Here is a 25,182-nt window from a genome sequence, read left to right as displayed (position 1 = left end):
CTGAAGTAAATAATTCAAAGTCTTGCTTGACTTTGGAGGAGGAGGTATGGAGTGCAGGAAATCCGTGTTACGGGTTCATGAATGCAGGTGTGCATGATGTGACACGGCGTACTTTCGTGAGCCGCGGCTACTGTTTTCTAAACCTGGTTGTTTTTAAAGTGTGGGAGGATAATCCCCTCCTAATGCTTACTCGTGACTCTCAATGTTTCCCTCATTATTCAATATTATTTCTAACAGCTGTTAGAATCCAAGGGCAATATAATGCTTACCTCTGTCAGCTCCTTTTAGATGCTTTTGTTTGTAAATATCTGATCAGTCTTTTTGGAAACTCTCCAAAATGGTTTTGTGCTGAAGCTGCTTTTCATTTGAATTGATCTCCATTAAACTCACAATCGACTAAAAATGGTTTATATCAATTTCAAGTATGTTTTTGAAGTAGGATTTCTTCTCAAATACCTAAAGAGAATACATCATGCTGGACACTACAGGCTTTTTTCTGTTGCTCTGCCCCCACCCGAAGCTCTCTGGTGCCCCCACTGGACTCCTACCCCACAAATCAATGCTGCAGATGAGTGGTGCCAAACATATGGCTGGATTAGACCTTCTACCGGGCTTCTTTTAGCCCAAGGAGTGACTTTCCAAAGAGTATCAGTACAAAGACAACTTAAAAGTTAGTTTTTCCCCCAGTATAAATAACTGTTGTTTGTTATTTATTAGTAGTGGATTGCCCTGTCTTAGGAGCGGTAGTGGATGTAACACAACACTGTGAGCTAAGACATCCGTAATGCAACAGTAAAAGCATCAGCATTAACATCAAAGAGCAGAGCTTTCATCAGATTTCCCACATGAAGCAAAAAGTCAAATCGTCTTTGGTATTATCGAATGCAACAAAATTCAAAGACAAAATAGGAGCTCAAATGTAACACATGCCTTTTGGCCATTTCCCCATATTTCCTATCAATAAAAACAGGATAATGTTGAAAGTGCTGTTATTTTGCTTCATCTTGAATTAAATGTAGATAATACTTTCTTAATACTTTTTGCACTAAAGCAAAGAGAAACAGGGATTTTATTTACTTCTTATAGAGTAGTTGGTGCCATTTTACTGGTGAGTTTGCCACCCCTGCTTCAGATAAACCTTAAATATGTTCTTTATTTATTGTTTAATAGAATACTTTCATTGTGGAAGCGTTTGATTTGTTTGCTATATACTCCTACACGTCGCATAAAATTAGCATATCATTTTAATATGTCTCCAAATAGTCTTGTATAGTGGTGGATGGAACTGTCACATGCAGAGAGCAAAGAAATGGGTTAAAAAAAAAAAAACCCAATGAGAAGCAGAATGAAAATGGCACAGCAGTCCCAGATTTAATATCTTAGACAAACATTTCTGTTGCCGTTTTTGGCCAAGTCAGAGGCAGGGAGCACTCCTGTGATCTTCCATGAGAAAATATTAAACCATCAATTAAATTTGAGACACGGTTATGATTATACCACATATGAAGTGTTTTTTCTTCTTTTAATTTTTTTTTTTCATTTTATTTACACATGTACCAATGGTGATAAGCCTGCTGACAAAATTACCATGCAGTGTAACACAAATATTTTCATGATATGGAATTAATCACACAAATGTCTTTGTAGTAAAGGGATGGCAATCTGCAATATGTGCATGGATAAATATACTTTACGCCCACTGTGAACATGGAGAGCTATATAATTCATAAAGGGTGGATATGATGATGTATTATTTACCACCATGTTGTGTTACTGTGTCTCACACACATATTGTTTAGGGGTTTTCAATAATTGGCCACAGCTCCAGGAGACGCCAATAGCCGTCAGGGGCCAAGGTTAATAAGGTTGCCACAACTTCAGGGGTTTTGTGCCTCCAAACACAATGTGTTCTTCACGGTCTGAATCTGAATTGATCTGAATACTGCTGACAAACTGAGCCAGGTGCACTTTGGCCAACACTGCCAATGTCCCTCGTCATAGTGCCCATAACCGCTTTTAATGAACCGGGTCTGGAAACATTTTTCTGCACTTTATTTCATTGCCTTTATTATGGATGTATGCGTGCCCCCTTGCAGGGTCTTACATGTTTCTCCAGGCTCTTGCATGTGACAGAGTTGCACTCTGAGGCAACACCCGTTACTCTCTGTCATGGCCACCATCACACCCATAGATTATTAATGAAGTGATCTGCCATGAGAGTCATACTAATGAGCAGATTCATCAGGCGGCTACTCATTCAGGATTCTCCTACCACAGGATGTTTTTTTTAAAATCCTGTTTTATCTTCCTATACGCTCTTGCTTCACCCTACTAGATCACTTTCTCCTCATTACGTCTGCTTGCTTTTTAAACCCTTCTAGTTCAACCACTCTCTTTGTGTGTACACGGAGTTGATCCTACAGTGTCATACATTTTGACTTGCTGCTGTTTGTGAAAATGTGGTAAGAAAGAACACAATTTCTGTAACAATACGTACTCCAGTTAATTTCGACAAAGTTTCCCGCAAACTTTCCTGGAAGGATGATGTATTGATTTGCCATTGTTGGACAAAAATGCAGCATCTCACCACTCAAATTCTCGAGGAAGAGAGTATCTACTATAGCAGTTGTAAGTGTTTGGTTTCAGGCGGCACATTAGGACTCTCACCACAATCCAGAGCATTGGGGCTATAATACTCCTGTTATGACAGTAAAAATTTCTCACCGGCTTTAAAGGGACTCATAATTTTGAGCATTTCCCATCTATAAAAAGGATAAAAGCAGGGTTCATTCTGGAGAGGTGTCCTCTCCATCACATGGTCAGACATGAATCCACACGCTCATGTCTATGAGTAAGACATCAACCCAACCTTATAGAGTTAAAAATAGATATTTAACATTTCAGGCATGACCTTGCTGTGCACGGTTTGCATGTGTGGCTTCAGTTCAAGTACTTCCCACTTTCCAGAAATATGCATGCAAGGTTCATTACTCTCTCTAATATTGTAGGTGTCGAAGTGGGTGAATTTCCGTCTCTCTGTTTGTCTTCAATGAGCTAGTAACCTGATCACGGTGTACCCTGCCTTCATTAATAATTATCTGGGAATGGCTCAAGTGTGCTGCAACTGGATAAAGCAGTATAACAAAAGAATTAACTTCGATGAGTTGATGGAAGAAGTTGCATCATCAGAGAATACAAACGCAGATACAGTGATATCACGCAAACTCGGCTCAGAAGAGTTTTACTCATCAGTAGATGTGAACCAAAAAAACATTGCAAACATGATGCAAACCTGTATCCACTGCATAACAGTCCCACTCGTTTGTAACTGATTAAACTTTAACCAACAAAATTCATACATCCCAGTCATAGTTGTTTTTTATTAGGAAGCAGTTTAGTCTTATGTTTAGTGTGCGCTCCCATACAATTCATCACAGCTGCATTGGATTACCTCATAAGCCATTCAGCTGTTTTCCCTGGGGTACCGCGCTTCTGCAGGATGCATTTGAATGAACTGAGTGCTGACAGAGATAGTGCCATATAACAATGGTAGACCGGTTTTGGTGGCATATAGGCAGCGTTGCAATACAATTCAGAGAAACTTTAATTGTGCCCATTGGCATATTTGTCAAAGTTTCTTACAGCACTATTCATTAGATCAAAATTTCTCATCCAGAAACATCCCAACTTTTGTTGCAGCCTTTCATCAAACTGGTACTGACAGTGTGACAAGGTCTATTATGTATCCAACAAGTTTTCTATGTCTTTCCGATGGATTATTGTAATAAATCTTTACTTTAGATTGACTGTATGCCTTTCAAACTTTACACTCCTCCGTCTGTCATCGGAAAGCAGATCATTACTTGAATTTCACCAGGAATGCACGTTGGCATAAGCCGAGGTTTGACACATGGTAGCACACAGAATACATCAAAAAGTGCCAGAATCAATTGAACTGAAGCCAACAAGCTCTGTGTAACGCTGGTTATCTATCACAGTTATATTTTACAGTCATCATCATCATCATCTTCCTCATCACCCTTCAATTTATTTATATAGCACTTTTCAGAACAGTTGATTCAAAGAGTGCCTTACAGTAAAAACACACAAACATACATTTTGTAATTCTGTGGAAAGACTGGAACAGTTTGTAAATTCATGTGAACTCCATTATTTGGAGTTCCCAAATGGCCTACTATCTTGTAACTGTTTAAATTATATTCAAAGCTATAGGTGTGCTGGTTGTAGACTATTGATAATTATCATAATCCAGTTTTAGGGTACAACATTGTGAAAGAAAAAGATTCAGGTTAACAATGTAAAATGCATCTTAATGTAGCTTGGTCTGTTCAAGCCAATTCTTATTGTTACTGGTGCATAGTAGTACATAACATATTCAGGACGGGCATTTTGTCAGCAGGAAGTCATATTTGCAAAAACAACAACAAAAAAAGGAAGCACAACATAAACTGTAGCTGTGTGACAACCTATAAATCTTCAGTGTGGAAAATTAAAAATGTTATGAAGTTTCCCTATGTCGCTTGTATGAATGTGTGCTAAGCCGCTGCTGTGATGCACACAGATTCCATTACATGCAAAATCGGCAGCATATCAACTACTTACTTCCCCACTGTAATCATTCAACTACAAAAAACAGGCCAGGGTTCAACCTGTGTGTGTAACAGGAAGAGTCTACATGAGCTATGAGCTGTGCATTTATGCAGGCTTACAGTACAATTCATTCATAAAATACCAGGGAAAACGATGCAAATGCCTTAAAACTTGGCTTTAGGTGGTCAAAAATGTAACTCCTTTCTCCTGACAGAACATTGTAATGCATTCCATCTTGATACAGTTGCTACTTAAACTGAGAGTTTTAGATTAGAAAATTGCACCTGTGTCAATCTGGTAGTCACAGTGTTTTACATCAAATTCCAGGGCTGCATGTTTCATTATTCGTAGTCTTATAGTACTAATAACGTCATCAAAAGAAGCTTTCCAGAAAAAAAAAAAAGATGCACTAGCAAACTCCTCGTCCTACATTTGTCAATATCTATGTTTTGGGTTGCATCCAAGGTGTGTGTGAAGTCAGCTGGTGTCTGGTAAGAGGCCCCACAGTGTGCATCACAGGGTCATTTCTCAGTGTAAACCAGACAAGGCAAACATGCCTCTCTGCACCTCATTACATACATCCCTAGGGTTCCAATGAAAACTCAGTCCACTCCCTTTCCCAGCCCTAGCCTGACTGTCATCGCTCTTCTCTCTGTTTATATTTATTTCAATGTGTGAAGCTCTTTTCTTTTTTTTTTATTTCCTTTCTCTCCACCTCTGTCTCAACATTGACACCAGAGAACAAACAAAAAGGGAAAAGAAAAGAGGTCTGCAGACTCTCATGGAATCTCATTGCAGTTTCAAATCTTTGGTTCTTCTAGTTTCACGATTGCCATGCCAGTAATAAGGCTGGGCTGTTTTCACATATCTGTGTGGTTATTTATCTAATGTCCAGCTGGTTTTGATGAGATACCTCACCTAGTGCTGCTTATGGTTTGTTTTTGTTTTTAATTCCCACTAAGATGTTCATTGTTTTCAAAGGTAGACCAGCAATATGTATCTTTTTCTAAATTGTTGTGAAATACATTTGAAGACCAGTTTTTGTTCAAATGAAAATGAAAGATTTATTTTCCTCGCTGGATCCCCACAGCGACAGTAAAATAGCAAAAACTGCTCTTTCCGCTGACAAGTGCACAAATAATTCCAATTTGCATTCAGATTTGAATAAAACCATTTTGATGAAATGCCGATGGTAATCGCATGTTGATCACGTGACTCAACAATTACATGCATATCTGCTTTGTTTTACACAAACTGCAACTGTCGGTGTTCCTCAAAACCAACTTCTGCTCCCCAAACTCTCACATCTTTCTCCCTCTTGCAGAAAACATTCAAGTAGCATTCAGATGTTTGATTCCAACCGGTGCTGGCTGATAGCATCCCAGCTCCAGAGTGCATGTTAAGACATAGAGGGAGCAGTACATCACAGGCGTCAAGCCTTTGATACCACCAAGCCTTAGAAATGTCAACAAGTGTCCGCCTATCTCCCTTCCTCTCTCTCTCTCTCTCTCTCTCTCTCACTCTCTCTCGCTCTCGCTCTCGCTTTCATGTCCAAACTAATTAATTCTGAAGCTTTTTTTTTGCAGCGGTCTTTCATGATTGCATAAATAAGTGTATGATCCAATGTTAGCGACCAGAATACCTCTCTTCCCTTGGGTAAATATCAGCTGAAAGGCGGGTAGAAGCTTCATGCATGTTTTCATCACTTGCAGTTCTCATCAAAGTGGAGATGTTGGAAGGTAGAAATTATACATTTTTAAGTTTTTTTTTTGTTTTTTTTATGTATTATGTAGGAGTGTACTTTACTGTATAATTAGTAGCATGCTGTCGAAGCTGTACGGAAATGCATCATAATAATGAAGTCAAAAGTGAAACAAGCATATGGCTCAAACTGGAGCTACGAGAATGAAATTGCATACGTTAAAGTGATTTTATTAATTACACATTGGGATCATTACATTGGTTAATGCAGTCAAACCATCTTTTTAGCGGAGAGCTGAATGTAGCTGTGGAAGGTGCACTCAGTCTCTCCATCCATCCATCCATCCATCCATCCATTCATCCATCCGTCCATCCATCCAATGGACTATACGAGTACTCGGGGAAAGGGGAAATGATAACCACTACACCATCGTGCAGCCTAGCCTGTACGTGTGACACAGTTATTGCAGTCAGTTCGTTATCATCCACCATTCGTTCTTTTCCTAGTTTCTAAAATATAATTTCAGATCATGTTTATTAGAGGCGCTTCACCCAATTTTCATGTGGAAAGTAAAAATGAAGGCATTCAACAATAGACAGCCGTCCTTTCGGCAGTGTAATGGCCCTAAATCGTATCTGATGCCTTGAAAAGGTAATGAAATAGAATTCAACTTGCTGATATAAAGCATCTATATATAAAGATGTGAATGAGTTTTTAAAGCACCATGTACACCAGATATATGATTGCACCCATGGATGTGGAAAAGTCTGGTAACTAGTAAAGACAGAATATGCAGACTTTTAAGTCTCTTCACTCAAAACAATGTTACACTTGTTATTCAAGCTCGTGTATTTTCTTACCTCAAGATAGGATTTGGTGACAACGTTAGCCAGGTCTTATGGATTCCCTCAAGTTAAATTGACTTTTTTTCAGCTTTGATAGGACGTGTATGGAGTCTTTTTTTAAATGTCAGAAGACACGCCATCTGTGAACGCCTCAGAAGTAGAGGCATAACTGATGATTTCTGCTCTGAAACTGCAATGAGGACTTTTTCATAATGGACACTAATTCTTGGGTCACAGACTCAGGAACCTGACTGTATCAACTCTATAGTGTTTTCATAATGTTGGGAAGAATTATGGGAGTTGGTGTAATTAGCCAGGCAACTATCAGTGTATTCATCACCCACTGATTGAAGACAAAGAGGTGGAGTTGTCCAAGGCACTTAAAAGGGATCGGCAAATGTTATATTGGGGAAGTGCAACCTAAGTGTGTGTGATGTTGATTAACAGAGAGGTGTGGCACACCTCTTAGCTTAATATGGTTCTCTTCGCTTCAAGGCCATTTTCTTTCATCGGTGTCTACATATGGTGATTATTTGTCTCCCAATTATTCCTGTGATTTACAGGTGACACTATATTTTCCGTTTTTTTTTTTTAATGACACTATATTGATGGAGAAAATCTTAAGAGAGCAAGAGTCTGGGTGCTGTGTTGTACTATGTTGGTGAAAATAAAGATACGCCTGAACTAAACACAGATGATATGTAATTTGATCTGCCTTTCAACTCACACTTGCGTTCTATTTGTGCCATTTGAGTCATGGGTGTAAAAATGAAATCATACTTGCATAGAAGAAGCCAGGAACTCTGCTGGGATTTTGGAAACATCAAACTGGGAAAAGTAAAGAAGGGGACAAGACATTGTGAGAATTGCGCATCCAGTCTGGCCTAGGAATGACTTTGAGATTTTCCTAGGAGAAGATATGAGGGCTTGGCTTGAGAGAGGGGGAAAAGAACAGATCGAGAATGAGCAGATGTTTGACCGGGGATCTTGCTTGTAACTGTAGTTGGATTTTTTCTCTTCTCACTTGAAAACTATTTCTTTTTATCCAAAAGATTGTATTAAAGAAAAAAAAAAGATTTTTAAACAGTCTTTATAGATAAACTTGGTGACTCAGACTGGCCTCTCAAGGCAAAAATCCAAACACCAAGGGAGCACACAGACAAATAGCCACAATAAAGGACAGAAAGACATATAAGGACGAGTTGGCCTGCACTGAGTCCTCGCTGCCACCTAAGTCGAGAGCACACACCGACTCGCCGAGAGGAATACATTTTCTCTACCGTCTTTTCGCTCTACGTTTCTGTCTTCCTCAGTCAATCGCACACACACACACACACGCACACACACACACAAAACACAGTGACACAGTTTTAACAGCATCAGACTGAGCGGAGATGGATGTGGCCAGGTAGGGCGGTGAGGGAAATGGATGACTGCAGGCAGCCCACACAATGGATGAGACGAGCAGCTCAGGGAGAAGGGTCTCGACTAATGAGTGACTGCCACACACATATGTGCACGCACACACACACACACACTTAATCACAAACACACTTGGTGATAAGCAAACCTGAAGACAAAAACATTACCTCAAAAAACTTTTCAAAATTTGATTGGATCCATGTACACACACACACACGTACACACACACACACACACACCACACACACACACACACACACACACACACACACACACACACACACACACACACACACACACACACACACACACACACACACACACACAGACAAAATGAATCTTAACCTACTGCTTTATGTCGGGCTTTTGCTCTATATTTCCTCCCCTCACTTCCAATTGCAGAACAGGTTCCCTCTCTGATTTTATATTTATTTCCCAGAGGAACTAGATATACCAACACGTATCTGCAAACAGAGGTTGGGGGTGTGCGTGCGTGCGTCCTGTGTGCCCATCTTTTTTTTTTTTTCGTATCATTCCAAAGCCTTGAGGATGTAGAAGTGGGCTGCTTTGGTAAATTTGAAGAAGCGTAGGAGGAAATTTACAAGCCATAGTTGAAATGTTTCTACACTGCAAACGCATAGAACTACTTTGCACTGTGGTCATTTTTTATTCATTAATCTGAGGATTAATGTAAGGATGAGGTGAAGAATAAGGCTACATTGCAGTATGGCGTATTTGAAATGACAAGCTTCTCTGTGTTAATATTTCTGCACGTAAGAGGCCACACAGAAGCATGCAGTCAATCTTTATCCATTTCGGTCGTCAATAAAGAAACGCAGGCACATTTTTTTACTCCATACTGCCATACAATACGCCCGTAGTCCCACCACAAAGTTCAGATTGCCCCTTGTTGTCTAACTTTTGACTTTAACAGCAGATTTCTGTTTTTCTCTGGCTTAAATCGGTCGATTACAACCCAGCAGGTTCAAGCTATTCAATTGAAAATTGCTTTTTCACAGAGTAACTTTTTGAGAGTGTTTTTTTCCCCCCACTATTAATGATATTGGAATGACATCAATAAGACCAACTTTGATTGCCAATGTGTTTGGACATTGAATTTCAGAAGTAAAATGTCCTCCAGCCCACAGTGAGTAAAATAAAAGTCCAGAGTGGCAGGTCTTGGATGTGTGGACTGGTTGATTTTTGGTTGATTTTTGCATGAACTCAAAATTATTAACTGCTGGAAATAAAAAAAAGTTGACTGATTAAACTGACTACTGCTTGACGTGTATGAAGTAAAGTTGAAGATTCATGTATCATTTAGAATTATCTTTAGCAGGACCAAAATATGTTTTAGATGGCAGTCGGATTGCGGCCTGATCGAGAGATATCAACGTGACTATTATGTCAGTAATTTCCCATTGCTTTAATGTGTAATTTACATGTATTCCAACTTCCATGATTGGTAGATAATGCTCTGTCACATTGATTCAGTACGTGGATATTTCAGCGGCTTTATACTTGTTTATACATGTTAAGACTTCTCGTATTGGTGGATAGCTTGTAGTCTCTCAGCCAATCCGATGACAGCATGGGCCCCTCTTCAGTGACACCTGCCAGACGGTTGATTCGCCCTGATAATAGTGGTTTATTACATTTAAAACATGGAAAGTAGTTACTCCACTTTTTACTTGTTCAAGATTGTTTTCACTGGGTGTGAGATGAGCTCAGCTGATTATGTGCTACCTGAACAGAAACGATATGCATTTTAATGCCTGCATGGTTCCCAATTCCACTGAGATCCTAAGTATATCATAGGTCGATTTTATTAAAGTGTTTTCTGAGAGGCTGTCAGCTCAATTTTAATTTTACTGTCAATCAGCTTGCCGAGGCCGCTAAACCCTGCACATTTATAATGGCAGGTCCTACTGTAAAGTAAATCACACAAATAACTTGTAACATAACATGTTTTTGCAAAAATGACAAGATTTCACTCAACAGTGCTTTTCAATATGTAGTTTCCAAGAAAATGTATGGCTTTATTAAAAATGTGCTAATTTCTTCATTAATTAGCCTGAATTTAGTTGCTTGCATGTTGGTTTGTCATGTCATGGTGATTTAGGCAGCCCATTCGGCAAGTTAACTGCATCTCTTGTTTTTGTAATTGAAATAGGCTTGAACTTCTCACCCCGACTGAGCATTGGCTCCTATCCACAATCACTCATCTTTGACCCAGTGTATATCAGCTGAGGGCTTCATAAATTACGGAGTGCGCTAAGCAAGTTTCCCAAATGATCAATTCAGGTACAGGGAATATAACAATGCACTTACCAAGATGAGAGAGTGTAACTGAGGAAAAAAGCAATCAAAGTCAAGTACAACCAACATGCCATTAAAGGCTTTAATAATCTCAACCTCTCCATATTACAGTTCACTGCAATTAGCAATAAAATTCCTAACGGGAGTGGACTTGTGATGTAGCTGTTCGAGTGCAGGTCAAGTTATGTGGTCACACATACACGGAGCTGCACCATCTGTTATTTTTATCAGTGTCTAACTCATACAGAGGGATGCAAAATTTTTATCTTTTTCTTTTTAATGAACCAAACAAATTGAAGTCCATGAGTTAGGCATTGAAAAGTGTTTTTCTTCCGATCCTAAGGTTGCATAGATGTCTTTTTTAATAAAAAGTTGTTTTATTATCTCTTTTATGTTCCAAGAAACTGCAACATGTATGTAGTGGATTCGGTGGAACAACATCACAATCACAATGTGGCTGATTGAGACAGTGATAGACTGTGTTCATCCAGGTAAAACTCCTGTTTCTCTGTCAAATAAGCCTGGTGGTCTTAAAGACCGCTGTAGAACACTGGAGTTGTTTGATGGCAATATAAATCAATAAAAGTACTGGATTGTGTGCACTGAAACTGGTGTTTTTGAAAGAGAGACACCCCGTGTTTGATCCACGCACGCACGCACGCACGCACGCACGCACGCACACACACACACACACACACACACACACACACACACACACACACACACACACACACACACACACACACACACACACACACACACACACACACACACACACACACACACACACACACACACATTCCTATTTCTCTTTATTTGAGGTCCAACAACAAGCAAAGTTTGACACACAAGACAATCAGTCTAGAAAAGTGGATGGTACAAAGGAGCTCTGGAAATAGTAGAAAAACGGGAAAAGGTCCCAGGTCAGCGCTGGACCGGGACACACCAGCGCGAGGTTACAGCGAGAGCGAACAGAGATGCCAAACACATACACGCAATCAAACTTTGCAAACAAAACTCATCAAGTGAAATGAGAGGAGAGTTACTGGGGAGCAATGCCAGCTACAACATAAAAGATGAAAGTGCAAAGCATAAATGTTGTGTAGGAGAAACATAGACCGCAAATACTGTGCCAAGACAAAGTTGCCCGTGCTGATCTGTTGACATGTTGTGGAGTTTGAGACGTTGTTGAATCAGATGACATAGGCATTTAAAGAGAGTAAATAGAAGCAGTGATTTAAAAAAAAAAAAGAAGAAGAATACGACCATCTTTGTGTTGATACTTTTGTACATATTCTCCTTTTTTTATCTGGAGTTAGCTACACATTAGTTGTGTTTTTATTTGCAAATTCCGTACAATATAATTTAATTCATAGCAATCACTTACAACCAGTTTAAAAAAAAAAAAGACATAGCAATAGGAAGAACATAATCAGCATGCTGACGTTGTGTCTTATTACAAAAAGAAGTCTGCTTTTCTCATGGGGAATTTTTTTAAGCATGCAGTGTACCTTTGACTGGCATTTGAAAAGTGTCACATTATGAAACCTTATTGTTTATATTTTCACTTTCTTTGTCCTTAACCAGTTCTGTACCTCGGTGCCTGTGTTCCCTGTTTGTGCAGATGTCTATCCAATAACTTCCAAACCCTCTCAAGGTGCCCTGTGGAATAGTCACAGCTCAAGGTTGTTTTATTGTGTCTTTGCTATCATCTGAGAAACGGGGCGAATGAAACTAAACTATAGAAAACCTGTTCCTCTCATTTCTCCTGATCAGGATGCGAGGTTTGGCATTGTTGAAGCTGTTATCATGGCCGAGACAGGATCCTCACATTACAATATGGCTTTTGTTAGGACTCGTTGACGAGATTCAGACACGTCTCTCAATCCCTTCAGCAAACTGGCTGTCAAACAGGCTGGCTGTAAGGCCACACGCACGCACGCACGCACGCACGCACGCACGCACGCACACGCACACGCACACGCACACGCACACACACACACATCGATGCATCCCAAAGCTCAGAAGAGAAAGAAGTACAATATTGATAGCAACTTCCAGTCGTCGGTCTCTCCAAGGCATAGCCCACAATCACCTACAGCAACACACACAATGAAAAGTTCCTGTGTGCACAGAGACTTCCAGGAGGGTTCAAATGCACACCTAATATACAGACAAACACACACACACATATACACACACATATATACACACACGCACACACACGAGATACTGTCTGTATTATTTACTGGAACTACAGGGGACAAAGCAAAGCATACTCAGAATGAGTAAACACTGTCTGGGACGAGAGAGGTCTGGGGATGGAAATAGAGTCAACAACTTGAAGAATGGACGAAGACATTTTATTTTTTGTTTGTTTATTCAGCTTTCTCTCTTTCTGTTTAGGCTGGGTAAGTTTGTTTGCTGCCGAGTTTGAAAGATCGGCGCGGTAAACAGAAGCGAATCCTCCTGATAAAGACAACAGAATTAATCTTATATGGTCTTACCCTTGCTATCTGTATAATAGGTAATTACAAAAGAAAACATTTTCGGATCTATGAAGCAGGGTCCATGTTTCTCTTGAGGACAACAGGAGTACCCACTGAACCAAAGCATGTAAACTGACTGAAAGACATGTTTTTGTTTTGAGTCTTTTTTTTTGCAAATGCACTCAGGGCTCAGTACGGATACAAAAGGGTGTCCCACTACGATGAATATTTGACCTATTCACAAAGAAAATGTGTTGTTTTTTGTTTCTTTTATCAAAGTCCTGTGGTCATCTCATGTATATACAGTTTATGCTCAGGCCCAGTAGACTTGTTTTATGTCTTACTTTTAGTCAAAGTGCTTTCAGATGCTCAGATTAGCATGAGGTATATAAACAGACCAAAATCTAAATACTCATGTTTTATCTACATTCTACCTGCTCTTACGCTCTTAGTGTGGTGTCAATCCCAGGTGCCAATGGGCTCAGGCAGTCTATGTCATGGATTGTGTGAGAAAGAAAACCCCAACATGCACAGGGAGAACATTCAAACCTCACTCAGAAAGTCCCCTAGCCCATAATTCAACTGGAGACGTACTGCTGTGGAGCTCAGGTCTCTACCTAGATGGATTATAGTCGATAAAATGGTAATAAAAAGTGAAATAAAAGTGTGAAACTGTGATTCTAAGCCATCAATATGTCAGCTGCAGCAGCGGTAATGCAAGCAGATTTTATTACACATTTGGACAAACATCCTTGACTACACATTTCTTTGCATCATCCCATTCCAGGAAAACTACCGCTCACTTAACAAACACCCAAGCTCGCAACAGATCAATCACAGACCACAGTTAATGTCTCCCGTTACGGCACCCTGTGATTGCCCTGTTATTATCGCACTAATTACGACTATCATCATTATTATCATTTCTCTATTACAGTTCATTACTCCAGTGTCGAAAAAGGATGGTGTAATGGTCTAAGTGGCAGTTACTCCATTTATTGATCGGTAGGAAGGTGCGAGCTGCGTTGCGTGATGTTTTCTCTTCAGACTGAAGCCCTCTTCACTCTTACATGGTTCATTCAACCAGTAATTACCAGGCCTGACCAAAAGGGCTCCAAACAGGCAAACTTAATAAAGTTAAAAAAATAAATAAATAAAAAAATCCTTCAAACTGGAAGACAGACACACACTGGTAATTTCTAAAATGTATATTATAGTTGGTCCCACAATTCTGGGCTAATAAAGATGATACCGCTGCCACAACATATAAAAAAAAAAAAGAAGAACTAAGGCCAAACCAAGCTTTTTGTGCTCAGAAGTTAAAAGTAGAGCCCTGCAGAGAAATATTTTCACACGATGGAAATCTTGCCTCTGCGTCTGTTTTTTTTTTTCTTTTCTTTTTTTTAACAAAGAATTATTTTATCCTTCATCTCAACGAGCACATTTTCTTTTTCAAACACGCATAGAGACAGGCTGGCATAAAGATCTGTCCCAGCACACATTTTGGTACCTCAGCTAAATCACAATCTGTTAGTAAGTCTGTTATTTTCAGACAATCAATAATATATGAATCTTTCTACTCTACAACTCGGATCAAGTTTCTACTTCTAGAAATTCTACACGCTGCTTATTTACTCAGGAAAACTGCCCACAGCCAGATTTGCATCAGCACCCCCAAAAAAGGTAACCTTTCAGTCGATTACTTACTTGCATAAAAGATGTATATTGGAGTTACCATTGAAAAATCGAACTGGTAACATGCTTGAAAATAAACGAGTGGACCGACTTGAAGGCCCTTCAACGTCCAGCATCGCAAGTTCAAATCAAGCACAGTTGATGTTTACTCAAGACGTGTGTCTCAGCAGTGTTTCCACACACCCACCCCTTTGCAAACATCCTGAGGCAATCTCCATGCACTCCCTCGCTGGAAAGCGCAAACAGAGGGCTGCCTACACGCCAACACAAGCAAACGGATGCTTCCCCACATAGGAAGATTGTCCCATCTCAGAGGTGAAGAAATTAGAATAAAGGCAGCCTCTAAATAGCTGCCGTCTCACACAGTCATCAGCCTTACTCAGCAACTGACTCATAACCTCTGTTGTTCGTTGTGTGCCAGGCATAAAAGCTGCACCAATGTGATTAAGGACAGAAAGGAACATTGCATCGCCGCCGTTGGCAGAACATTATTTCTCTCCAGATGTGTCAGATTTTTATGAGTCAAGATAAATACACTTAGGGCTATACTGACAAGCATGCATTTTAGGAAAGACTGAGAGAAGCTTTCAAATCGTTTCATAAGCCAAAAGGTCACACATTTCTCATAGCTCGCAGAGAAACGCATTTACATTTTGTTTACTCTAGTTAACACACACAGAGGGGGAAAATACAATACGTATATGACAACAGTGATCTAGAATACTATGAAGAATTCTGGTATTAGTAATAAACCAATGATGTAACTTTGCACACTACTTGAATGACTCTTAAGTCTGTGACATTTAAAAAAGTAAACTTCTTAAATGTTGTCTTGTTAATGACTCAATTTCAATATGCAACATATAATAGAACTCATTCTTAACATTCTTGATTATTGAAGACAAGACTTTTCTACGGTGTGTTGTAATGACTGAGCTATTGAGGAGAAAATATTTTAAATAATACAGAATATTAAATTTACATCATATTAATAGATAAACATATTTCCCTCCTTTCGTCCCGATTCTGTGTTTTTTGGGTTGTTTTTTTTTTCAAAACACCCTGAAACAACCATAATGACAGCAAGTGACACTAACAGCAAGTCAAACCGGACTCACTATACCACTTTATTATGGGGAGAGAAAGAAAAAAAGCTTTGAAAAGCCCAAAGAAACCAAACACCCAACGTTTAGCAATCTTATTTGTTCCCCAGAGGGCAGTCTGTTTCGGTAACGGTTGCTTTAATAAAGTTTAAATAAACTGGAACAATAATTGAGTTTTACCATTTTCAATAAGCCTTTCAAAAACAATTTGTTCTGCATTTGACATTGTGTTTGTTTTGAGCGTCTCCTTGACCCCATTAACTTTGTAACAGGTGACATTGATTTTTGCTGCGATATTAATAAAATGACTGGTGCAGCAGTCTGACTCACTTTCACCCATATTTCTTCTATCTCTAGTCCTTGATCTGAACCACGACCATGTACTTTTTGTTTTGTAAGGTTTGCTTTTATGTCATTACTGTCTGTCTCAGTAGTGCTTGCTCAGCTTTTCCATTTCATTTCACACATAGGAAGGAGAATTCACAGAGGAAGATCAGGTTGTGTTTCGTTTTTTTTCCACCTACTCGTTCAGACTGATGAGTTCAATTGTGTTCGAGACGTTTGGCAAATGTTGCTTCCAGCTGATGAAATCCCTAATCTGGGCTGTGATGCACTTTCAATACAGCGGCTTTGAAGTCAATGAAAATTTGACCATGGACAGAAGGTACAACTAAAGTTATTTAAGCAATGTACAATTATTACGTTGGGTGGTACAGCATCAGCTCTTCTAAATGAACCAAGATAGTATTGACTTTAAAAAATAAAAAAAATAAAAAAACTATTGCTGTTTCACGCAGGGGTGAGTGACTTGTGCAGCCTCTCTGCCATACCAGGAAATAGCGGCGTTGAGTCATTTGGGCTATAAAAAGCGCAAAATGCTGACACTTTCAAACCTTTAGGTACTGTAAGCTCCTGGAAATGTAAAAATAAGTTATGATTAATTATATTGTAATTAAAACAAATAATCAAAATTATTATTTCATTAATTTCAATTCAGCCTTCTGTAGGCACTGCCTACCCTGACTGCACGTCAATGGCATTGAGACAATTCTATATAGTGTATTTACGTGGAAGCGAACTTTAAAAAATAAATAAATAAATAAAAAATCGATCAACAATCCATTAGTATCTCCACAGTCATTTCAAGACACATAAATACACAGTAGTAGACAAAGTCGGTAACAAAAAGTTGCATTTCACCACCAAATCAAACATGCTTTCCTTATGGCGGTATCATTGTGAACATAGGACGACCTCCCTGTTTTTTATTTGGAAAGAAGATTTGCAGAGCAAACTTTGTGACAGAAACACTTTTTCGTAGTGCTTCTCTGCTTCAGGACAACATACGGAGGAAGTTTAGTTCTGTCAGTGATGCTTGTAGCATGACTGAGACCTTATCCTTTTCATTTGCAGCTGGACTCAGGTAAGTTAATAACTACCAGTTTTGTCCCCTTTGTGTTTGCACTGATGGATTTTGGCATGTCAATAAATTCAGCACGGTTTGATCTGCATTTCCTATTTGACTCAGGAGTTCTGGCTGTTTTTCTTTCCTCAGACAGATCACATAAGGCTGTAAAGGCAGCAGCTTCTCTATGTAGTCTGAGCTACAGCTGGCTAAAATGTGTTCTTCTCTGTAAAGAGAGCCCATTACACCACGTGAATCTTCTCCAGCAGCCCAGACTTGCTCTAAACTCTGTATCGGGGATGTTGAACGCTTTGGAGACTTTCTGTGCCTTCAGCTGAGTAACAGCTCTGGCTATGTTGGTTCTGTCTTTATGTTTCTCGGTCAGTAATCATTCCCTTTCCTTTCCACTGTATTTCTGTAGACTACTTTGGACCATGGTACATCCTCATCTGACTGTGTTTTTTAGACTCGTATTTTGCGCTGTCAATCTTCTTGTGATGCAGTCTGTGCTGTATTTCGTTTAGCAGCTAGACATTTATTGTAAGTCTCAGCTGCAATGATCACCATCACTTTAAAATAAGCATCATAACTCCTGTGTAGCTGATTAATTTGACCTCCATTTGAGCCACTTCAACTCCAGGTAATTGCTGTATCAGATTATCTTTTTAAAGATTGAAAGACAAGACAAAGAGGAGAAGCTATCTCCATTTACTTAAACTCCAAATATAAGACAACCTCACTTTTTCAGACCTTCCAAGAAAAAAACCTTGTCTTATATTCGGACCAACACTGTATATACACTTAAAGTACCAGTGTACGTCCTGGTGTGTGCAAATATTCTGCGAATACAAGAAATTGAAACACCTGGTGACAGAGTTACATTACCCATAGATCCATTCATCTATTTTCTATAAAAATGTGTTCAACTTAAGGTCATTAAGTGCTGAAGCAAATAGTTGCTTCAAAAAGTGAAATCGTTGTACAATCTGGAACAAATGCCTCCCCATAACAGGGCAAACACAAAGAGACAGCCATATTAACACAATTGACATCTACTGGCAATTTAGAGTCATCACTTATAATCAAATGCATGTTTTTCATGTAGTCCTCAGAGAAAACGCACGGCCACCAAGCCCAGAGTCGAATCGATATCATTGGTATGAGGCAAGAGTGCTCACTACTAGATCAGCGTACAGCCCCTGCAATACACTATAGTGTGGGAATAAGTGAATATTTCTTGCTTTTCCACTTTTCAGGTTTTCAGGTTTGAACTCACTATAATAAACATATATATGAACGATGAAAGTTGAAAACATTTCTGCTTGGTGTTCCTTTGTTGCAAAATTGTTACTATTGGCAAACTTTTGCATTGGCATTGGAGATTGGGTAAGGTTTTAGCATATCCCACCTAATCAGCTCTGTAGCTCATGTAACACAATGCATTTTCCTTACAGATGTAGGACTATCTGAAAGGGAAACAATCAAGGTGTCCTAAAATATGAGGTTTATTGCCACCATTATCACCAAAGAAATAATCTACCAAACACCATTGTGCTTTGCTTGTATATAAATCATGATGGCATGTTTAAAGAGGCTTTTGAGATTGTTCCATACATCCATCTTCCATAACACTTAATCCAACTTACAGTCTTGGGAACAATAAATCAAATGTAGTATTATTTCATTTTCATCTTTACAGAGTGATGAAAATTAAATGAAACAATAGCTGTCCCTTTAAAATAAAACATCTGTAATGTGGTTGGATCCCTGCTTTAATTAGTGTGCTGAGCGCTCTCTGTTCTGATTTACTGTTTGTGCAAATTACAGGCTCCTGTAATTGAAGAGGACACAAATTAAGTGGGTCTGTGCCACAAACTTGATTATGTAGCTCCAGCTCTTTGGCTGCTCACAGAGGCTGACCATCATCTGCTTCTTTATGAAGCTGTAGGAAGGACATTTAATACTGTGTGTACTCGCTGACAAAGACAATACTCAACTCAAACTGAAAAGGGAAAAAAAAAAAAAAAAAGCCCAACAGAGAGGGATAGTAGCAAATTACACCATGCCAAATACATTAACATATCCATCTGGTGTCTCATTCTTTCTCCACTCTCACTCACCCCATTGGCCTCTGTTGCCCCTATCACTGAGCTCGAGCGGGCCCATCCAGGACAAGGTCATGTTGTTGGCGTATGTTATAAATCTGCCACCTGAACCCAAAGATGCCTGCAGGGACCTGGCGCACTGGCATGCTGGCAGGATGGCCATGGTGACTCTGTAGTGGTAAACTGACAGGAAGCAAGGTTGGGTCAGCAATCTGGGTCACCCATGCACACAGTCGCTCACATAAAGTAACACCTTTCTTTGTTCCTGGCCCTGCGCTTGTCTCACCTTACTTAGTCTCTCTGTTTGTTCTTGTCTGGCTTCATCACAACATAGCAACAGTAATTCAACTGGTCTGTTGGTTTTTACTGTCCCAGCTTTATTTAATCATCAGGTTGTGCGTGTCAGTAATGTCCAATGGGCAACAATGCACTGTGAGCCACATCTTAGCTGTCAGAGACACAGAGAAGCAGGCGAACAGGCATGTGGTGTATCAGAGAAAGGAGGATATAATACAAAAGAGAAAGTCCCAGTACTGCCTATTATTTTTTTATTCAGTTCTTTTGTCTACTTTTCTGTAAGTTGCAGAAGTTCCAGCTGTTCCCTCTACCTTTGGTACTTCACAACCTTATTGTGTTCTTTCATTTTGATCTTGCTGTCAGCTTGTACTGCCACATCTATCACTACTGCCCTCCTCTGTTGTTTGTCAACCACCTCCATGTCTGGTTGGTTATCCAGCAGTGGTTTGTCATACTGAAAGCTGAAATCCCACTGGATCTAAGCACTGTTGTTCTCAACCACCTTTTGGGGGGATGTCCCACTGGGATTTGGGTACTTTGAGTCCATAAAGGGTACAGATGTTCCTGTACATTACCCAGCCACAGTACTTTGCCATTGTGAGGCTTTAAACAGGATGTTCTCAGACAGAAGCGTCCACTGAGCTTTGAGTGTGACAGACTGTCATCAGCAGGTTGCAACAGAGACACAGATGGAATGGAAGAGTCGCAGAAAGGCATTGAAGTGCCTTTCTGTGACATTGGCCACATCCAATACTGATGACCTCATTGTTAACAGTGCTGCATGAAAACGGATGATGAATGCCACTGAAGTCGAGGCACAGTTAAGAGGGGTGAGAGGCACCAAGTCTCACGTCAGACTATTGGAAACTATTTACATCAGTGTAATCTGCACGCCAGAAAACCTGGAAGAGTACCTGATCTTACCAGCAGTCAGAGGTGTCATCGTCTTGCACGGACCAGGGAGCATTTACGCTGGATGAGGGACCTGTGGGCCTCAGTGCTGTTCTCTGACGTCAAGGAGAGTGATGTGTATCAGCCATTGTTGTGACCAGATGAGGTGTTACAGTGTGGTGGGTATGTCTAGTCAAGACAGAACTGTCCTGCACTTTGTGAATGGTCCATTGACAAGCTCATACTACCTGAATAACATTAATCTAGCTATTGTGCCCCTGCATGAACACCACAGGCCTAAGTTCATCTTCATGGACGTCAATGCTCCAGCTCAGCGAGGTGGCATCATTAGGGAACGGCTGCTGGAGGCTGAGGTACACAAATGGAGTGGCTTGCACTTTCTTTAGAGCTGAATCCCATAGAAGACTTCTAAGATCAGTCATAAAGAGGCTCATAGCTCTGTACCACAGAACCTCAATAAGTCGAGTTTGAACAGCATGAGACGTCGTTATCAAGAAGTAATTGATGCTTAAGGCCACATGACAAGTTGTCGAAATGTTAACAGTTTTTCTTGTGGTATACACTGCTGTGGTTGGCTTTTGTTTTTTATATATTTCCCATGAATTTTACCCGAGTGTGACATATCTCTAGTATTTTACTAACAGTAGAGTTGAAATGTAAATCTCTGTGAGGAAGTTAACTCAATACGTCCAGTGGAAAAAAATAAGTTTGAACACATCACATTAATATGCTACAACAAAACAGCCCAAATACACCAATGACTTACAGACAGCAGAAGTTAAAAGGTTCATAAAGACCATTTCTGAAATCCTCCATGATCGTAGAGGATTTTGAGGTGAGAACTTTAGTGTTCCTGCAGTGACACTAAGAAATGAAAAGTGAGTTATTACAACAAAACTTTGCCAAATCATTGCCGAGCCATTTATTCTGCCCCATCAGCTTGAAGTGATTCAGCTAAAAAGATAAACAAAAATATTTCTGCTGATGCATGTGTTCCGTTGCCCATATCAGACAAACTTTTTCCTCTGTGTCCTTTTGTCGTTTGATCTGTGAACCGTACCCTCCACCTTACCTCACCGACGACGCCACAGACCATAATCGCTGATGAAATGTTGTCGTCACTCTGTCATCCTCTCAACCTTTCACATCATATATACACAGACACACATGCTCACTTTCGTAGGATAAAATTCACCTGCACATCAAAGAAGGAAACATCAAAAGTGACAAAAAAAAGGGAAATGAAAGAGATAGAAAAAAATGATGTATAATAAGACCATGCATTTATATTACCACAAGCTTATTTCCAGTGCCGACCTGTTAAAATGATATCGAGTCACAGTTGACCCAGAGCTGCAGGGTGATGCTTTTCCGAATGACTTCTTTGCCGATCTCCTGAGCTGTATGATGTCTGCTACTACCTCTGAATCTTGTTGCCTCCAGGACTGGTGGTTATCTTAGCAAACTTGCCATGGTTAAGGAAAAAAAAAAAAAAAAAAAACTGAATTTATGCCAGGAAACCCTTTGTACCTCATCACCTCTGGCTAACCAGAGCAGTCCCTCTTGCACTGCTCTAAGGACCAACTAACCCAATATCAGGGTGTGTCAGTGGAGAGTCTTTGTCGAGTGATTCTCAGTCCTGACTCTCTTCTTGGTCTTGGTATCTGTGCCCCTACAGGTATCCAATTTTCCTCCATCAGTTTTCTTTATTTTCTTCTGATGGCATGCTTTATATCTGCAGGGAAATGCCCACACACCTATTGCACATTTTGTGGAACAGTCAATGGAAGTTCTCCACATTGGCTGGAAGTCTTCCTCATAAGCTTGATTTTCTGGACTTACTCCAGAACTAAGAGGACAAGCAAACGTCTTGTGGTCCTGAATTGCATCACTAAATCAGATTTAATGATTTTCATTTGTTAACGATGCAATAAAGTAAATGGCTGGCTTGAACCAGATTTAAAATGAAGACAATCATTATTAATTTCTCAGATCTCTGACATCTTAGTTCGTATTTTTTCTATAATGAGATTTTTCTGGCTGAGCACATTTCTGTCCCTCATTCTGTGGGTGGTGAGGTCAAATGATACCCCTCATGCATTCATTCATACGAAACAGCAGGAAGAAGGGCTTGAAAAATATTAACTAAACTCCGAGCATTCTCTCAAACAAAAGGCTCTGAATGCCTTCCTTCCTTGTATCATTTGTTTATTTCACGTAATTCAAATTGACAGTTATGTGCATTTTAATTCTACTAAAACAACACTATTATTATTCTTGAGGAAATTCTCTCTTCAAAGCTAAAATGCATGAGTCCATAAAAGATACACTAAAGCCTAATGGGCTTGAGCTAAATTGGCGACTCTACTGCCAAAATAATTGTTAGAAGTAAAAATGAAACATGTCAAAATCAAAAGAAAGGTTACAAAGATTCCCTTTGGATTGTTGACGAGGTGCATTTCCTCTTATTCCTATTATAAATCGTTCTCCCTAAATTTTTTGAAAGAAAATGAGTTTATGATTAAACATCTTACTCATCGAGCCCTCTGAACTATTTCAAACCAATTAATGCACTCCAGATATGAGTAAATCTAGTACATTTATTTTTTTGTCTGATGGCCACAGATGGAAACTAGATAGATGTAAATGTTTACAAAAAAGTTGCTCAGGCCTTGTGAAATTGTCCCCTGCCCTGTAATGCAAAGGTATTGAATCCCATTTAAAGGGTTCGCTGCACGGCAGCTCATAAACAGCTACGTAAGAAACCAACCCGCACCTCAGAATAACACCCCCATCTCCTTTTTAAGGTGTCACTGTCCTGAATGAACAGAAATATCTTAGATCATGTCAAGTTGGCTGACAATTTTAGATATTAAATACTTTATTAATTTAATACTTCCTCTTGGCCAAAGATAGTGATTCTGCTTGCATGTTTCAGAATCAGCTTTCACGCCTCCATGTTCCGAGCTGTCAAGCATCAGTCCCACTGAATCTGTTGGATAAACATAATACCAAACCTGGCTGTACTGATAACAACAAATGCAGTAATTTCTGCACACTTCACGTGGTTCCACAGTACACTTTCAACCAGTTAAAAAAGAAGAGAAAGAAAAAAAAAAATACAAAAATAAATGCTCCAGCCAACATCATTAAGTCACATGTCATATTATTCAGTGGTTTTTCATAACTGCTTTGCAGCATCTAAAACTACAGGAGTTGAATCCATCAGTCATGAGAGCTGTCGGTCACTATATACTTGTGTTGGAGGCCGTGTGCTGGTTGTGGCGTAGGAAGTAGCACTTGAGCCAGCTCTGTCAAATCATGGACATGAGACAGAAAATAATGTTAAGAGAAGTATTTCTTTTTCTGACTTTGATGGAGTCACCAAGCCAACATGTATGTTTGCAAATAATGTTTCTCCTTGGTTTGGCAATGGTTCATTTTGATTAAAAAAAATAATAATATTAAAAGTTGTGGCTTTGTTTTTATACTGTGCCATAATTTGTTTGCGCAAGTGCTGGTGTGATAAAGTAACATGATTTGATTTAAAATAGCTTGCAAGAGCATATTCAACATATGTGTACTCCTGCTCCTGACAACCTCATGAATTCATAAGCTCATCATGGCGAGCGGCAGTCAGGTGGCACAGTCCTCACAGTGAGCCAAGCCAAGAGTACATTTATGTAAAAAAAAAAAAAGAAAGTTGTGCGTGTTCAAGGAAAAATGTCACAGCTTTCAAAGCAGTTAAAGATCAAATGATTGTGGCATAGTGTGTGTGTGTGTGTAAACATGCTGGACACGTCTTGACCTTGAGTGTGGGGGGGGGGTTTGGACTCTTGTTGCAACACAAATGTAATTCAGCATAAAAACAGCCGGTTCTATGGTGCAGAAAGCAGTGACTTGGTGTGGCAATCCCCGGTACAAGCCAGCAGCTGAAAAGACTGCCCTACAGTTAATGTACAGTCCAACTGTTTCTTCTTCTTCGTCTTTCTTCTAGCCCTTCTTTACCTCAGTGGATGAAAATATTTTAATCAAAATCCAATTGACGGCAGTGTTTTTAAAAACAATTTTTTATCACTTATTATTACAGCTTTTCATCTCTTGTCCTCTTGGAGCACATGTCAGAAGATAGAAGTAAAAGGCATTCTGCTGAATAAAACCTTTGACTTGACTTCAGCTGGTGTTTAATTCACTTATCGGACTCTTTTCTTTATTAATGTGCAACCAGAGATTGCAGAATTAACTTCACAAAAAAGATTCAGGCCAGCTTGTTGCTC

The 25,182-nt window shown here is 39.5% G+C and overlaps 1 protein-coding gene across 1 annotated transcript in view; it reads left to right on the top strand.

Annotated features, from left to right (window-relative positions):
- The window catches only part of erbb4b (erb-b2 receptor tyrosine kinase 4b), a gene marked incomplete at its 3' end in the record, with an annotated part of 315,584 nt that overhangs the window by 269,691 nt on the left and 20,711 nt on the right, over positions 1–25,182 (top strand). The window lies entirely within an intron of this gene.

The sequence above is a fragment of the Lipophrys pholis genome (genome assembly GCF_963383615.2).
Source record: "Lipophrys pholis genome assembly, chromosome: 13".
NCBI classification, from domain to species: Eukaryota; Metazoa; Chordata; class Actinopteri; order Blenniiformes; family Blenniidae; genus Lipophrys; species Lipophrys pholis.
This window is presented reverse-complemented; position numbering and strand designations above follow the sequence as displayed.